Genomic DNA, 16338 nt, shown 5'->3' on the forward strand with positions numbered 1-16338 from the left:
GAGGTAGATTGCGGTCCACTTATCCCTGAATTAAGCCAAATAAGTCATAACATCTTTTTCTCGTGTATCACATCGGCCTACTAGTAAATGTATTAAGTACATGCTAGAAACCATTCATATCAAACCAATCTATTTGGGCCCCCAAACCTGAGGAAGCGTGAAAGTAACCAAACTATTAAGCTAAGGCATCGTTTGGCACATCTTTTTGTGTGGTCTTTTGGCTGTTTACAAGTCGAGAAGACCGAAAATCGGTCTATTCCCGTTTGGCATGCGGAAGATTTAGCTGCCAAAAGACATGACACCGAAAAGACGCGCGAAACCCATTTTGGGTTGATTTCGGGAAGCTTCATAATGTAGCTTCCCGTGTCTTTCACGTTTAATCTTGCGTGGAAAGACCCAAAATGACGCATGAAAAGATGTGCATTTGCCACACGGTCTTCAAGTTGCCCAGATCTTATGTCCAAAGCTCAATGCGCCTGTTGACTATCAGAGCTACGAAAAGATCTTCTCAAAAAGACTTGCCAAACATACCCTAAGTTAAGCTTTAGTTGACAAACTCGGGCTTTCACCTTTTGTTGGGCCAGGTCAAAGCTAGAGTTAATGGACCTAGGGGTGTCCACGGTTCGGTTAACCGAACCATGGCCCCTTTTTTGTAAATCGAACCGGTAGTTTTGGTTTTTTCATTTTGCCAAACCGAAACTGAACCAGTACCACTGGTTAACCAGTCAACCGGTTTTGGTTTTTGACTGGTTTAGTTCTTCGATTTTTTGGTTTTTTATATTTATAATATATATTATATAAATATATGTATAATATTATGTTATAAATAATAAATGATATATAATATTATAAATATTATAAAAATATATAATATATTTGTAAATTGATCATTATATATATAATATAAGTATATATTTATATATAATGAATATATATTTATATAAAATACATAAAAAATATGTCACATATATTAAAAATATTTATAAAATATATATGTAAATATATATCGATCGATTCGGTTAGCTGTCAATTTTTTATAGGTTAATCGAAAATCGAACCGGTTCTTCAATTTTTTAAAAATTCTGAACGAAACTGAACCAACCGATTCGATTAACCGCATTTTACGATTCGATTTTCTCGGTTCGATTCGGTTTTTCATGGACACCCTAAATGGGCCTGCTTTGATCGATCTTAAACCTGAGTACCTGACCCAACCCACCAAGTTGCACCCAATAAGCATCATTCTCAAATCTCAATTATCAATTGCGCGTCTGCGAGTAATTCCCAGAGCAAAAACTATATATATATATAGAGACTTGAGAGAGTGCGAGTGTGCGACAGCCGACAATGCAACGGAAGGTGCCTGGATTTTGTGCCTGTGTTCCTATTCTCGTACGAGATTCGTTTTCGCTACCAGAGGAGAGTTGGGACTGGAACAAAGCTAGGTTCACCCTCGGCACCTTACTCACGAATGTAATGTTTTCTTCTGAACATGAATTTAAGTTACGGATTTCTTCTCTGATTATCTTGGCGCCCTGATTTGTTTTTAGCGGGTTCCCTTGGTCTGATAAGAAAACTCATTATTGATGTCGTAGAACTTGTAAGACATGGAGTTCCACCTGAACTTTTGGTTCCTACTATTTCTTCTTTGGAAAATACTATTTCACATAACTTGTTCCAAGCTCTTGTCGTCTTTACATTGTGTGAATTAGACAAAATCGTGAATTACCTGAACATATACTTTTCGGAAGCACTCTGACAATAAGGAATGGGAGGTCATGGAGGTCTGAACATTCTTCCTCGGAAGCGCTGGAATGTTTACAACTACGAAAACAGAGAGAAAGTTAGGCGAGATGAGGAAGCCGCGGCAAAAGAAGAGCAGCTTAAGCGAGAACAGTCCAGAAAGAGGGATGCGGAATTCCGCCTCGAGATGCTCAGGCGCGCTCGTGGTTTACCTACTGCTGCTCAAAGCAGTTCATCTGTTGCATCGGAACCAAAGTCGAATCACATTAATCTCTTTGAAGGATTGGAATTTTTTCCTGCTTCTGGTGGTGAAGCAGAAGAGAATGATGATGCTCAAAAGGAGAGCTCCAGGAAGAAGAAGCTGAAGAAGAAGGTAGTGCCAAAAGTTATTCTTCCAGAGGATGAGAAATACAGGCTAGGATATGGAGTGGCTGGAAAAGGTGTAAAAGCACCCTGGTACATGTCGAGGCCATCCGATACAAATGCTGATCTCCATCGGGACCACAGAAGCAGGAGGAGGGTACGAAATCTGGCAAGACGACGTTGGAGGAATTAAGGGAGGAACGGCTGAAGAGAGAGAAGCGAGAGAAAGAGAGGGAACGTGCACTTGTTCTAGAGAACAATAGAAGAGATGCAGCCACTACAAAAGCGAGGAAGTTTTCTAGGTAAAGTATTTTGGAATTTGCAAAGTTCATATTTTTTTGTTGTTGTTATTATTTTTGCACATTTTGTATTATTGGAGGAAATTATATAAGATATTCTATTTCTGCTTTTTCTCTAGATGATCTAGTTGAAGCAGGCCTGGGCAATTGAGGGTGCGGAGAGGAGGTAAGGTTTCATTCAACAGATTAATCTGCAGCCCAGGAAAAGTTTTATTGAAGTTCTGCATTATATGCAATTTGATCAATATGAAGCAATTTTCATGATCTTTGCTGCTAAAATGGAATTCCTTTTGACAAATAGTAATTGTATTACTATGAACAGGAGGGAGAGATTCCCTCTATTGAAACATTTATGTCATTAAAAAAGCACAAAAAACATTTAAAACATATACATCTATACCCTCCCTCTATATAACAAAAGAGGAATAAAAAATAGTGCATTATCACTGCCTCCTAAGCCAATCATATTTGAGGCTTGCTAAACTGGGTATTAACATTTGAATTCTGTATGCTGTCTATACTTTTCTAACCAAGCACAATTGTATCTAATAGGCACCTTATGAATCTGAAATAAACATTGTAGTGCATCAAACTGAATTCATGGTTGACTGCATTGTTTTGGTAGTTGGTACTTTTGTATGGTTGTTGATGGCTCTCCAGTTTGTTCTTTAACTTCCTGAATGTTATCAGCACCTTCAGATAACCACATTTATTGATAACATAACTTTGATGTTAGCTCATTGAGGTTCTTACTTCACTGAATTTCAATTCTTACCAACTAGTCAATTTATGTTGGTTAACTAAGGTTCTAATTTATGCTTGGTGCTGAGTTTTGAGTTGGAGAGTTTGGAGATACTGATTTGATTGCTGATGGTGCAAGGTTGACTGAAATTCCAATAACACGTCATAGCATGATGTACAATGAAACAAACTCTCTCAAATAACCACAATTTGTTTCACTTGTATCCCTCCCAAAGTCCCCTAATTGTGCTTGTATTTGGTTTGTTCCTATAATCCCTTCTCCATTTGGTGCATCCGAGTTCCCCCAAAATTCATGGCGCATTCTTCCATCTCCCCTTCCTTCAACTCAAGAAATTCCATTGCGGACGATTCTTCGAATATAAGCTCAGTTCCCATCTGGTTGAGTTCCAGGATTTTGCAGTCTTTTCTAGTGTCAATGCTTCCAACGATCAAAGATTGATCCACTTATTTGTCTTCCATGTCTCTGAGATCCTCCCATTCCATTTCTTCCTCTGATTCTGACTCGTCAGGATGTTCTCTGTTGAAGCGTGGATTGGACCCCCCTGTGGTGGTGGAGTTTTCTGCTTGGCACTGTACCCACACGAGTTCCTTTGCTTTACCTTTACAAGTCCTCTTAGAAATCAAGGGTCGAACACCTTCTGGAGTTTTGTCATCTTTCCTCGGGGATTTTTTCAGCTTGGATATCTCCTACCTCCAAAATTGCCTTTCTATCATCAAAGGGGAAAAGCTTTGACCTTACCTTTAAGCTTTAATTGAAGCTTCTCCATGATTGTCTCCAAGACTTCGTTCCAGTCATTTACTCTTTTTTCTCTATTGAGACTACCTTTTTACTTCCCTAGTCAGTTGTCCTGCCTTCACAAGTCAGTTTTGGTGCCGCTAAAGTGGAGACTGATGGAACCTCTTCTTCATCTCTTGCTTCTGTTCTTAGTATAAACTCTTCTAATGTAAGTGTGATGAACCATCCAAAACTTTCTGTAAGTGTGATGAACCATCCATTTCTATTTCGTTTTTTTCTCTTCCACTACAAATTTCTTCCCTTCTCTCACCAGTTCATTCCTCCATCCCTAAGTTTTCACTGTAAGGGTTGCTCCATCCATGAAGCCCTTAAGCCAACCTGGAGCTTCCATTCCTGTCAAAACTGTTTCCCTACTATCCTCCCTGATTTTCAGAATTGTGGTTCCTCTACTTCTTGATTCCTCTAGCAGAAATTTCTTCTTCTCCAGCTTCAGCTCTTCTTCTGACATGCTGTTTGTGCGAAGTTCTCCATCCCTTCTTCCTTACCTTATGTATATTTTAAGCATCTTGTAATATTGGAGGATGTTCTTACTTATCAAAAGCTTCAAAATATTATTGATTGCTTTATGTACCTACCTAATTTAGATTAGTATAACCCATATTCTCTCTTCTTGAGTCTTTATTTCAACAAATTTCGAGCATTCTCTTCTAGGGGGAGATTATATATTAAGTTTGTCTTTGATAGATGCAGTCATTTTACCTTACATTGTTACATCATTGTTTTGTGACTTTTTATATGAGAAAGAGTTGTATCATAGAGGAGTGAAATATTTAGTGAAAGCATTAGTAAATAAGATATAAGTTTTATGCAAAAAAAAATTTGGTAGATGCATAAGAAGGAAACTGTGAGTTGTACGAGTTGGATCTTCCTGCCCATATATTTGGTCAGTATATTACATTGTGGACTTGGATCTTATCACAATCTGTTACAACAGTCTCTAGAAACATAAATGTTCTATTTATCTTGAATATGATTTAGCAAATTCTAATACAAGATCTTATTAATGACAGATAGATGAGATCATTGACATGGATAAATGGTAGAATCTTCATTTCTATTTCAGTCAAGCCTATCCGCCTAGATTTATCTATTTGTGTTTTGATCAGCAATGGTATCCACCTAGAATTGTGAAATTTTCTATCAATTCTATTGCCTTCTTCTTAGTCCTTACCTGTGAAGTTCCAATTTCCAACATTTGATCCTTTGATCTGGTTGTCCAGGCGACCTCTTGATAAGCACACTGCTAGGCCCATCTCTACTAATCAGCCCACTAGCATGGCCCCCACCCAGCCTTACATAAAGACATATGTGAGAGGACCATGTTAGCAAGTTAGATAGAATTGAAAAGCCTCCCATGCGATGTAATCCTTATATATACAACATTTCTGAATTAAAGGGGATTCATTGTTTTAAAAGGCTTAAGCCTTGAGGCGAGGCATACAAATTTTTCCTCAAGGCATAAGCCTTAAGCCTCAAGTATGAATGATTACTTAGTGATTTAATACAAAAAATGTACATTTTTATAATTTAAACATATAGAAAAAACACTTCAATAATTATAGGCCAAATAATAGAGTAAAGAAAAGGGAAAAACCAATACAACAAATCAAATTCTATTAATTTTTCTTCATAGTCGCCTAGGCGATTCTGGGCGACACTGGGGCGCCTAGTCGCCTAGTTGCCTAGGCGATACAAATTTTATAATATGAAAAACTGGCTTATGGCTAGTTTCCTAGTTTTATATACCATTCAGCATGTATGTTAATTGAAAAATAGCAATTCTCTTTATTAAGAACATTAAATTTCCTCTAAAAATGTGGCAAATCATCACATCTAAAAGATAAAAATCTTTTACATATATTAATTTCATTATTTTCAAAAATAATACTACTATAATAAGTATTTAATAGAGCAAATTCATATTAATTAGCAGCTAAAGAAGGTTATTAACTTTATATGATAAATATTCAAGATGGAAAGCAAAACAGAAAAAAAAACAAGGATGGAGTTTCTGTTTTATTTAATTAGAGAGAATAGAAAAAAAGAACTTTATTATTCTATTGTTTCTTTCCCCTTTCTTTTCTTTTCTTTTCTTTCTTTTTTTCTTTCTTTCTTTGTTTCTTTTTCTCTTCTTAAAACCCTTTGATCTTTTAAATTTCAATAGTAAAACATTAAAACAAAATATAATTGATATATATAGCATATAATAAAATGTATTAACACATACATTAATAAGATACAACAATATAAATGATATTATAAAAGGCGCCCGCCTTGTCATTTTGTCGCCTAGACGGGCACTTAATTGCCTAGTCAAGGTGTTTGGGCGAGGCGCCCAACCAAGGGCGCCTAGTCGCCTAGAAGGGCGCCTAGTTGCTAAAAGTCAAGGTGTTTGGGCGAGGCACCCAACCAAGGGCGCCTAGTCGCCTAGGCGACGCCTTGACAACTATGTTTTTCTTAGTGTTTAAGAGAGTTCAATGCAAAAAGGACTAATCAAGTTCTTAGTTTCTTTTTGATAAATCAAGTGAGAATTTTCTTATTATTCTAAACGTAATGTCCCAAGTTTGTTATTTTTCTTATTTCTTCTAGTAATGGATCTTTTTTCTTTTTAATAATAATAATAACATTATTATTATTATTATTATAGATCAAATCAACTAAGTTGTTTCCTTCTAATTTGGTTTGTTTACATGAAATGTAAAATGTTTATAATTGTTAATTGATTAGTTATTGTTTTATTTAATGTTTAAATACCGAAACATATTGCTTATAAACTTCTAGTTTATGGATATGTATACTTTCTATCATTTTAATTTGGTAGATTATATGTTATTTTAATTTTCTTACGCCTCAACTACACCTTTAGACTTTTAAAACCTTGAGGGGATCACCTTTTTGAGTGCATAGACCCTACTCTCCCTCGTCTCTTTATCTATAGGAGGCCTGATCTCCCTTGAAGAAACTCAAGATAGGCTGAACCTATCAATTGGTATTAGAGCAATGACCTGAACGTTGCCATGGTGGGTACTGGGTCCTCTTCAACTCAGGGGGGAGCTAGAATTTTTTCTTGAGGGGGGCCAAAACCTAGAAAACATGGATAGGGGGGGGGGCAAAAGCTAAGAAACATGGGTAAGGAGGTCAAAATATAAGTGGAATTTAAATGGGCCTTGTGGGAATTTTAAAGGCATAGGGGGGCCATGGCCCCCCTTCGCCACCCCTTGGCTCTGCCCCTGCTTCAACTAAAGAGCGCATTGATTAGATTGAAGAAGACATTACTGAGATTAAGGCCGCTTTGATTGCAGTCTTGGCCAAGCTAAAAAGGTGCCTATCAATGAGAACATGGATTGTGGAGGGGAAGGCTCCACTTAGACTAGCAACCACAGTAGTGGGGCAACACCTTAGAAGCAAACCAAACTGGTCTTTCCAAACTTCTCAGGTGAGGATCTTGAACTATGAGCTGAAAGGTACTTCGAGTACCATGAAACTCCAAGCAATTGAAGGATCCTAATCGTCACTATACACCTCAAAGGAGAAGTGATTCTCTGGTTTCAATGGTTTTGTCAGTCACATCCCCTAGTGGTTTGGTTGGATTTCACTAAATCTCTTTGTGTTTGGATCCACCAGATTTAGGGATTAAGATGAGCAGCTCTCTAAGTTACGCCAAGCGGGGTCTGTGAGGGATTACCAAATGGAGTTTGAATGTCTTTTCACCAAAGTATAGGGATGGAAGGAAAAGGCTTTGTTAGGTTGTTTTATCAGTGGTTTGAGAGATGATATTAGGGTGGAGGTGAAATCCATGCAACCCTCTACCGTCATGGCCGTTGTGGGCCTAGCTAGCATTTATGAAGAGAAACTGGGCTGTCTTAAGAAACCACTTGTTAAACCCCAAGGGCCCATACTTAAAACACCACCATTGGGCCGACCTGTTGATGATAAAATGGGGCTGACTCTAACTCCTCCGAGCTCCACTAAACTAGAAAGTAGAAACCTGTGGCTTCAAGCCAACATCCCATATAAGAAATTAACCTAGGTTGAGATGTAGGCCCAAAGGGAAAAAGGTCTCTACTATAATTGTGATGAGCGGTTCGGCCTAGGACACAAATGCAAGGCCCAACAAGTCTTTCTCCTCTAGACCAATGGGCCGAACAAAAGACTGCCCAACAAAGACACCCAATATAACTAGGACATGATATTCAGGTTAGGCCCACCTAAGGTGTCCTTGTAGGCCCTCATTGGGCTCACTTCTCCACAGACTATGTGAATCGTAGGTTGTCTTAGAGAGTGTGGCCACCTTTGCGCGCTTGTCAATTTGGCCCACCTCTTGGTTCAATGTTTAGGTTGCCAATGGTAGCTAGTTAACATGTGAAAGCATACGTAGAGGGTTGGAATTGAAAATACGAGGGGAGATTTTCGGGTTGCCTTATATACATTGGTTTTTAGTGGGACCAACATCGTATTAGGGTTACAGTGGTTGTGCCAGCTCGGCCAAGTGATTTGTGATTAGTCAAATCTGACCATGGAGTTCCAAAAAAAAGACCGGTAAATCATTCTTAGTGGGACTAAGACATTATCATTGCAACCAACTGCTCTTAACTCACTATTCAAGTCAAACTTGGGCCTAGAACAGCTCAATCTAATGCTATTAGGCCCCTTTGTCACCCCAACTCACAATTGGACTCCACACTCCACAGCTACAGAGGTTAGTATGGGTTCTTATGATCACCAATTTCAGAATATCTTGGCCGAATACATGGAGGCTTTCCAAGAGCCACATGGGCTCCCACAGGAGAGGAATAGGATCATCGGATTCTCATTATGCCTGAGGTGGCCCCAACAAACGTCCAACCTTATAGATACCTGCATTATCGATGCCAAGAGATCGAACACTTGGTGCAAGACTTGTTGCAATGGGACTACATCCAAACTAGTAATAGCCCCTACTCCTCTCCGGTCCTATTGGTTAAATAGACGGATAACATGTGGTGGTTTTATGTAGAATACTAGGTGTTGAATGCTATTACAGTCAAGGGTGGGTTCCCTATACCACTTATTGATAAGTTATTGGATAACCTGCTAGAAACTGAGTTTTCTCCAAGTTGGATCTTAGGTCCCAATATCACCAGATTCGAGTCCAGAAAGATGATGTGCACAAGACAGCTTGACGGCCATTACAAGTTTCTCGTTGTGCTATTCGGCCTATTTAATGCGTTGTTAACTTTAATCACTCATGAATGACATCTTCCGGCCTTATCTCCATAAGTTTATTATGGTGTTCTTTGATGATATTCTTATCCCAGTCCTAATTGGACCCAACACCTTCATTTGCGGTTAACCTTGTATGTTCTTAGGCACAATGAACTTTTAGCCAAGCTTTCAAAGTGTGTTCTTGGACAAGGACAGATCTAGTATCTTGGCCATGTCGTAGGAGGGGAAGTTATGGTTGATCCTGAAAAAGTGACCAGTATAGTACATTGGGCCAAGCCTAGGACAGTGAAACAACTATGGGTCTTCTTGGGCTTGACCGGGTATTATAAGCAATTTATCAAACATTAAGGGTTGATGGCATCCACCTGATCCAATTATTACATAAGGATGCTTTTCACTGGTTTAAGGAAGCCCAACACACCTTTGACTCCCTGAAGCAGGTAGTACCGGCTCCTCCCACTCTGGCACTCCCCAAATTTTCCCAGCTCTTTGTTGTTGAATGTGGTACTTTTGGTTTAGGCATAGGAGTCGTCTTGATGCAGGAGGGGAGGCCCTTGGCCTACTATAGCAAGGTCCTCTCTCCCCGGGCCCAAACTCAAACTACCTGTGTTAAGGAACTGATCACGATAGTCTTAATATTTCAAGTGGCGTCCTTATCTACTGGAACGACGGTTTATTATCAAGACTGGTCAATGAAGCCTTAAATACCTTTTGGAGCAACGTATTCTCACGGAAGAGCAACAAAAATGGGTGTCCAAACTACTAGGGTTTGACTACACAATAGAGTACAAAATGAGAGCCTCTAATCAGGTGGTTGACACCTTATCAAGGCAGGAGGAGCTGCATGCTAAGGCAGAGTCCAGGCCCATTTATCCACTACTGGAGACTCTTAGACAAGAGGCATCAGTTGACTCGAGCCTGATGGAAATTAGGAGGAAATGGGCCGCGGATCTGACACAAGTGCCTGGCTATTCAGTGGTGAACTCCCTGTTATTTCTATAAAGGGAGGTTGGTCTTACCTCAGGCATCTCCTCACTTGACTACACTTGTTTCATAACTTGCTGGAAGGGGCTACTTTGTTGTGTTGTGAACCTACAAGCGCCTTGCCACCCATTACTACTGGAAGGGAATCAAGAAGCAGGTCCAACAATTTGTGGCCAGTTGTCCCACTTACCAACAGCAAAAATATGACATCCAACAACCAGCCAGGCTTCTTTCAGCCTCTTCGAATACCCGAAGGTCTGGGATGATGTCACAATGGATTTCATTACCAGATCACCACCGTCCCAGGGTAAGACCATGGTTATGGTTGTGGTGGACAGACCAAGTACACCCACTTCTTGGCCTTGTCTCGCCCATTTATATCAGTTCAAATAGTGGAACTATTTGTCAAACAAACCACTAAGTTACATGGGAACCCAAGGTCCATCATTTCTGATCAGGGCCCACTCTTCATGGGGAAGTTTTGGCAAGAATATTTTAAAATTCAGGGTACTCCTTGGCCCACTCCACGAGTTACCATCCTCAGTCTTACGAGCAGACTGAAGTGGTTGATAGGTGCACTGAGTCATATTTGAGATGCTTTGTTGAGCAGAGACCAAAGCAGTGGTTAAAATGGCTACCATGGGCTGAGTTATGGTATAACTACACCTACCATGTCTCCACACAGATGACACCATTCAAGGCTTTATATGAGTGTGATCCCCTTGCTATTCTCCCTTACAAAGTTGGCTCCACATCAGTTGCAGTAGTGGACCTCATTTTAAGGGAGCTCAAATACAACCTATAATGGGCTCAACAGGTGATGAAGGCTACTTATGATCGTAGACATCACCCCTTGGAGTTTCATCTAGGTGATGTGGTTCATCTAAAATTACACCCCTACAGGCAGAAATCAGTTGCTTGACGTGCATGGAAAAATTGGCACGGAAGTATTATGGGCCATTCAAGATCATAGAAAAGGTCAGGCCCATTGCTTATAAACTTGATCTTCCCTCCACCTCCAAGCTCCATCCAGTATTTCATATTTCCTACTTAAGAAGCATGTTGGAGACAAAGTGAAAACCCAAGCCTCCCTTGTAGCTTTCTTTGACAAAGGATCTCTATTCATGGAGCCTCACAAGTTGCTCGATTTCTGCTGCTGTGTAAAGGAAAGTATTATATAGGAAGCTCTCATTGCTTGGAACAACCTACCCAAAGAAGAAGCTACTTGGGAAGAGTATTCTCGCCTTCAGAAAGAATTTTCCCACATCAACCTTGAGGATAAGGTTTGTGTCAAGGCGGGGATCTCCACTAATCGGCTCACTAGCATGACCCCCATCCAGCCTTACCTGAAGACATATGTGAGAGGACCACGTTAGCAAGTTAGTTACAACTGAAAAGCCTCCCACGTGATGTAATCCTTATATATACAACATACCTTTCGAGTGCATAAACCCTACTCTTCCTTGTCTCTTTTCTTTGAAGGAGGCCTGAGCTCCCTTGAAAAAGCTCCAGAGATAGGATGAATCCATCACCTCTTGTCTAAATTCTAAATTATAGTTGTCAAACTGATGCAAAAAAAGCACTGAGACAATGCTGTGTTCACCTTATGCCTTACTATATTTATCATGGCACTAAGCTGAGACTAGGCAACATGGGAGTGCCTTGTCACCTAGGTCACTAGTAGTCACCTGCCCAGGCACTGCCTGGGGATTGTTTCTTATTTCAAAAACCAAGTGATGCCTGGGCAATGGTTTTTCAGTAAAAAAAGGCAATTTAGATTTTTTTTCTCTAGCATCTTTTATGGTAACTAGTTTTCCTATTGAAGTAGCAGCTACCAAACATTAAAAGTGGTCTAAAATAAACAAATTAAATATTGAAAGTAGAATCAAACAACATTACATGGTCTAAGAAAAACAAAAACTAGAAGGTGAAAGCAACATTTCACAGTTCCAGGTGATAAATGGATTTTTAGAATTTATATAGTCAGGCCTATGTAGGACTTAAACCTACAAACCTACAACCTTCATGTTAATAATACAATGCTCTAACCAATTAAGCTAGCAAGGTTTTATTTCTTTCAGAACTTAGACTTGCTTGTTATATTTGGTTATCTTCTACTTTTATCTCATAAGTGGTGCCTCACTTTGTTCAGGCACACTCCTAGCCTCAAACCTCAGAATCTAGGAACCAATTGTGCTTTGTTTGTGCCTCTTGCTTTTCAAAACACTGGCAACAACATGGAATTATTGGTTTATTGAAGGAAAGGGTTACATTGTAGCTGTGAAGACCCTCCCCAGTTCAGTAGGTTGCCTGAAATCCCCAGCAAAGCATTAGTATCTAATTTAGGGTAAAGTGAGTAGACCTGAAGTTAGTATTATCTTAATCTCATGGTCTCTTTGGTGCAGTTTTTCTTATATGCAACTGACAAAATGAAATGAATTAGTAGATTTGGATTGTGTATTCTTCCTTAAAGAAATTCAGATAGGTCCGGGCAGGGTCAGTGTGGAGACCTGCTCCCAACCCAATAAGACACACAGACCCAGTCCTGATCTAGTGGGTTAGCAATTACTAGACCCAGAACTGACCCTATTTATTAATCGAGCTTATTTGGTCTGACCAAATAAGACAGGCTTATACTTGATAAGCCTTTAGCTTGGTATTTTGATAATAAACCTGTTAATTCTCTTTCTCTCTCTCTTCTCAAAATATCTAATATATCCCCCACTAGGTGATAAGTTTAGACATCTTATATGAAGTTATTACAGGTAAACCATGAGAATATTTATAAAAATAAAAGAAGTTTAGGTGTTAATTGGGTTGAAACAGGTAAAACCAATCCCAATCCTATTAATAATCAGGACTTAAATACAGACTGAGGCCATTGACAGCCCTAGGTCTAAGCATTGCTGAATAGGTGATATCATACTTGAGTTTGAAGCCTGCCTCGTTGTTTATTTTTCAATCTATATATGGAAGCTTTGTAGAATTTGTTGCCAGAGATTTGGAGGATAATGTTCCAGGTAACTTTGTAGAAATTGTTGTTGGGAGATTTGGCAAAGATTTAGGTAGGAAAAGGAAGGACAGTTGCAAGCTTACGATTTTAAAAGGAGATAAATGCAAAAATAAGACTTAGGTGAATCTGAAAAGGATGAATAGTTCAAAAATTGGTCAGTTGGTGGACATGGCAAGTGTTTTCCCGAAAAGTAGGTATCCATGGTTCTAGCCCGTCCAATAAATTTAAAATGGTACATAAGAGAACGAAAGATAAAATAAGAGGTAAAATGGGGGTGTTTGCAGATTTTCTTTCTACCAGAATCAAGAAATTTGTCTGGAGTGAGTTTGAAGGTGTTCTTCATAGTCAAGTCAGCAGACTCACCACTCATTGTCAAGCCACTGAACAAGAGGTAGGGGAAGAAGGTTTCAAGGCCAGGGAGGTGAGCAAGGAAAACACAGATTAATCCCTTCGGGTTAGAAAGTATAGAACAAAACCTATTAGGATGTTGAAGAAAGAGGAGATTTGGATTCAGATGTTTTTCTTGAGATAGATAGATATATATATATATATATAGAGAGAGAGAGAGAGAGAGAGAGAGAGAGAGGTGAAAGTTGGCAAAACTCATGTTGTTTAGGGAGTGTTAGATTTGGAAGAGGTGGTTAATAAGGAAGGTGGAGGTGAGTAAAGTCTTGGGGTTACAATTACATTTCATCAGAGGTGAGGAATTTGCAAGAAAAATTTTTAGAAAAGTTGAAGATTTTGGAGGCCAATTCTTGAAGAAGAACGGAACAGTTGTAGAAGGGGGAGGTAGTTCTATACTTCTATTTGAAGGTTTTATCTTTTTTTGTTGAATTTTAGGTTGAGGGAAGGGTTGGAGTAGTGTGGGTTGAGGTTGAGGTTAAGAGTGTAAGGGAGTTAGAGGGTTTTTTCTTTGTAAGGGTTGGTCTCGGGGGTTGGGTTGCTTCTTTTTCTCTCCTTGGGGTGATTCCTTATCACCTCTGTTGTACTTTTTTCTTCCTAATGAATTTTTCTTTTTGATTTATTTACAAGAAAAATTTTACATATGGAAGCTTTGGTAATTATTGTTGTTACACCTGTTGAAGGTGTGTAAGGAGACTCAAGACTCAAGCTGGTCGGAAATGTAGAAGATAATAGAATCATCATTGAAGGAGACTCAAGACTTACCATTGTCTAAGCAGTGAAGTTAAACGCCATGGACAATGGTTAACATTCTTGGTGACACATTAAGAATAAAAAAAAAAATCTCAACAAATTGATCACATTTCACCTCTTGTAGGGAAGGGAACAAAGCTGCTGACTTCCTAGCTAATTTCGGCCACATCACTCAAAGAAGGTAGTTGGTGATCAATCCCTAGTAAAGATTCTATATAATTTTGTTGCTGCCAAGGATGGGCCGAGGGCAACAATGCACTTTCACTTCTGTAGACGAGGGCTTGCTGATGTGTCCAAGGGCTGATAGAGCCGAGGGCCTGTAAGTCTGACCTGTAGAGGGGGAAGCATGTCAGAGGCCCTAGGTGTTATCCCAAGGGCAGAGACTCCGACGGTCAAGTTAGTAAGTGCGTACTGAGGGATCGGATGAGGCCTGAGTAGAGTAGCTCAGATGAGGTCACCAGGGAGCTAGAGAGCTTAAAGCAATAAATGCCAAGATAGCTTACCTAAGGAGTGACGCCACTTATTTATACCTGAACCTGCCTGGAGTTTGTTATGAGCGGACGGCCAGGATGCGGTCCGACCTGTGCCACATGTCGCCATCCTGAGCCTGCCATGTGTGCCTATTCCATTGGGCGTGCCATGTGTGCCTACATCAATATTATTTGAAATTTTGAAGATGTTTGGAGTTGCTGTATCCATTGTTTCCTGTAGAGCCTTTCTCTATTTGCACCCAAAAGAAAATATTTGTGATGTAGGATGCAGTTTACACTCACCTCTTAATGCTGAATGACATTAGGAAAATGAGTGACTCGCATGAAAGCTATGGGTAAAAAGTTCTTTCATGGGTTCTATTCCTATACTCGGTATAAACTCTCTTGATATATACACCAGTGTTATATTTAATGAGCTAAATTACGTTGAGGGGAAAATTAGGAAATCCAAAGTGTTTTGTCAAAGAACTTAAATCCGCCTGATAATACATGCCTATTTACATTTTGCGTGTGATGCTAATCTGTTATATGTATGTAGATGTATAAATTACTCTATATTGTTGAGGAGGATTTCTCTTTTTCCGTATGTTTATTAGTTGAGAGATATTGCAATAAATTTTTGCAAGCAGTTTCTTCTGTGTAAGAGTTTTCAACTTCTCAATCCTGATGTAACTTCAGGATCAGGTGTTACATGGGGGAGAGGATAAGCTTGTAAATCGGGCTTTCCGAAATCCAATTATAGATTTATGGTAGATACATCATGAGCCTTTTGAAGGGCTTTGTCTCCTGCTACATTACAGTATAAGTCAAATCTCTCATAATCCGATCGATGGCTCAGAATAATAACGCCTTAATTTTGTTCATAGCATGCACCTATGCTATTTTTTTCTCTCCATTAGTCATGTGAATAACACGTTTCTCTGGTAACGGAATGTATGGGGGCCTTGCATTAATCGAGATTTTTCTTGTTGAATTTACTTGATTCTGGATTGAACTTAGTGGCCCAAACTTGCACGATTGATGAGGAAACAACAGCTGATGTGATGTTTTTAGCTCGTACCTGAGGTGGGCCATTTGGTCCAGCCTGGTTCAAAAGATTTGTTATTGTGGTGGTTATGGTATAGTATGCTTTTCCGTTCTCTGTTTGCGAGATATAGAAAGTTTACCTGATTCTTTGTTTTGTTTGTGTAGGGAGATTGGGGTAGGTGGGTTGTAAATATCAGGCGGACTGTTGATGCTCTCTTTCTCTCTCTCTCTCTCTCTAAGTGATATCATTCTATTAAGGTATCTGGACCGCAAAAGTTAGGCGGTTTTTATGTTGTATTAACTTTCAAGTTTCAAGAGAGAGCTTTTATACTGATGCAAGCTGCTTCATTCTGCTTTTTCCTGTTTTTAATTTTCTATTCTATTCTATTCACTTGTTCTCAGTGCATTTTGTCAAACCCTTTAATTAACACGTTTCATCAACAAGACCACTTATATTGAAATATGTCAAAGAGGATGGTGATTGATGGGTAGGAGAGAGGT

General features: G+C 39.3%; 1 pseudogene across 1 annotated transcript; it reads left to right on the forward strand.

Annotated features, from left to right (window-relative positions):
• Positions 1–1307: 1307 nt before the first annotated feature.
• Positions 1308–16176, forward strand: LOC104598539 (uncharacterized; annotated as a pseudogene). The gene is made up of 3 exons (XR_735396.3): positions 1308–2408; positions 2525–2571; positions 16003–16176. The product of XR_735396.3 is annotated as an uncharacterized LOC104598539 (transcript).
• The last annotated feature ends 162 nt before the right edge of the window (positions 16177–16338 follow it).

This window comes from Nelumbo nucifera, chromosome 6, assembly GCF_055504915.1.
Source record: "Nelumbo nucifera cultivar China Antique chromosome 6, China Antique-T2T, whole genome shotgun sequence".
NCBI lineage: Eukaryota > Viridiplantae > Streptophyta > Magnoliopsida > Proteales > Nelumbonaceae > Nelumbo > Nelumbo nucifera.